The sequence below is a fragment of the Eschrichtius robustus genome, chromosome 4 (assembly GCF_028021215.1).
Source record: "Eschrichtius robustus isolate mEscRob2 chromosome 4, mEscRob2.pri, whole genome shotgun sequence".
In the NCBI taxonomy this organism is placed as follows: Eukaryota; Metazoa; Chordata; class Mammalia; order Artiodactyla; family Eschrichtiidae; genus Eschrichtius; species Eschrichtius robustus.
The window spans coordinates 73,190,969-73,193,326 of NC_090827.1; the positions used below are offsets into that span (position 1 = coordinate 73,190,969).

The 2,358-nt window shown below is 38.3% G+C and overlaps 1 pseudogene; it reads left to right on the forward strand.

Annotated features, from left to right (window-relative positions):
* The first annotated feature begins 1,276 nt into the window (after nt 1-1,276).
* LOC137763734 (E3 ubiquitin-protein ligase ZFP91 pseudogene) lies at nt 1,277-1,964 on the forward strand (annotated as a pseudogene).
* Nucleotides 1,965-2,358: the final 394 nt, after the last annotated feature.

Here is a 2,358-nt window from a genome sequence, read left to right on the forward strand (position 1 = left end):
AACCATAAACAAGACGAAAAGATAACCCTCAGAATGGGAGAAAATATTTGCAAATGAAGCAACTGACAAAGGATTAATCTCCAAAACTTACAAGCAACTCATGCAGCTCAATATCAAAAAAACAAACAACCAAATCCAAAAATGGGCAGAAGACCTAAATAGACATTTCTCCAAACAAGATATACAGATTGCCAACAAACACATGAAAGAATGCTCAACATCATTAATCATTAGAGAAACACAAATCAAAACTACAATGAGATATCATCTCACACCGATCAGAATGGCCATCATCAAAAAATCTAGAAACAATAAATGCTGGAGAGGGTGTGGAGAAAAGGGAGCCCTCTTGCACTGTTGGTGGGAATGTAAATTGATACAACCACTATGGAGAACAGTATGGAGGTTCCTTAAAAAACTAAAAATGGAACTACCATATGACCCAGCAATCCCACTACTGGACATATACCCTGAGACAACCATAATTCAAAAAGAGTCATGTACCAAAATGTTCATTGCAGCTCTATTTACAATAGCCAGGACATGGAAGCAACCTAAGTGTCCATCAACAGATGAATGGATAAAGAAGATGTGGCACATATATACAATGGAATACACTCAGCCATAAAAAGAAACAAAATTGAGTTATTTGTAGTGAGGTGGATGGACCTAGAATCTGTCATACAGAGTGAAGTAACTCAGAAAGAGAAAAACAAATACCGTATGCTAACACATATATATAGAATCTAAAACAACAAAAAAAGAAAATGGTCAGAAGAACCTAGGGGCAAGATGGGAATAAAGATGCAGATCTACTAGAGAATGGACTTGAGGATACAGGGAAGGGGAAGGGGAAGCTGTGACAAAGTGAGAGAGTGGCATGGACATATATACACTACCAAACTTAAAATAGATAGCTAGTGGGAAACAGCCGCATAGCACAGGGAGATCAGCTCGGTGCTTTGTGACCACCTAGAGGGGTAGGATAGGGAGGGTGGGAGGGAGGGAGACACAAGAGGGAAGAGATATGGCAACATATGTATATGTATAACTGATTCACTTTGTTATAAAGCAGAAACTGACACACTATTTTAAAGCAATTATACTCTAATAAATATGTTAAAAATAATAATAATAATAATTAAGCTGCAGGCTTCTGCACATTTAAAAATGTAGGTGATTAGCATGATCTTAGGGTGGAATTTTGGACCTTCTTTCTCACCCTAGGTATTTGCAGCACCACATTAAATATCAGCGTTTGCTGAAAAAGAAATACTTATGTCCCCATCCCTCCTGTGGGCGACTCTTCAGGCTCCAGAAGTAACTTCTATGACATGCCAAACATCATACAGATCAAAGAGATTATATCTGTGAATACTGTGCTCAGGCCTTCAAGAGTTCCCACAATCTGGCAGTGCACCGGATGATTCACGCTGGCGAGAAGCCATTACAACACGAGATCTGTGGATTTACTTGTCGGCAAAAGGCATCCCTTAATTGGCACATGAAGAATCATGATGCAGACTCCTTCTACCAGTTTTCTTGCAATATCTGTGGCAAAAAAAAATGAGAAGAAGGACAGTGTAGTGGCTCACAAAGCAAAAAGCCACCCTGAGGTGCTGATTGCCGAAGCTCTGGCTGTGAATGCAGGCGCCCTCATCACCAACACAGATATCTTGGGCACTAATCCAGAGTCCCTGAAACAACCTGCAGACGGTCAGGGTCTTCCTCTTCTTCTTGAGCCCTTGAGAAACACCATCTCTGGAGAGTGCCTCCTGCTAGAAGCTGAAGGGATGTCAAAGTCATACTGTAGTGGGAAGGAATCAGTGAGCCTGATGGCTGATGGGAAGATCTTTGTGCAAAGTGGCAGCAGTGGAGGCACTGAAGGACTGGTCATGAACTCGGATATACTCGCTGCTACCACAGAGGTTCTGATTGAAGATTCAGACTCTACTGGACCTTAGTGGAAGGGAAGACTCTGGGCACAGGGACAGCTAAGACTTTGTATTTAAAAGACAAAAAGGACAAAAAAAAAAAAAAAAAATTAAAGCATTTAAAATCTAGTAAAATAAAAAAAATTAGAGAATTTTCAAAAATTCTCTAATATACCATTTTAAAGAGAAATAATTATTTTTCTTTCAGCATAATTGTTTGTGACGACTATTTCAGGAACTTCGAAATAAAAATAAAAACAATTTTAGCATGAAACAATAATTAGGTGGAAAGGATTTATACTTTTTATGGAAAATTTATTATTTATAAATTTCACTTTAGAAATATTATGCATTTATTAAATTTATGTTTTGTGCCAAACACTGCATGGGTTGTTTTATTTCAGTTGTTTTACTAAATATTCCT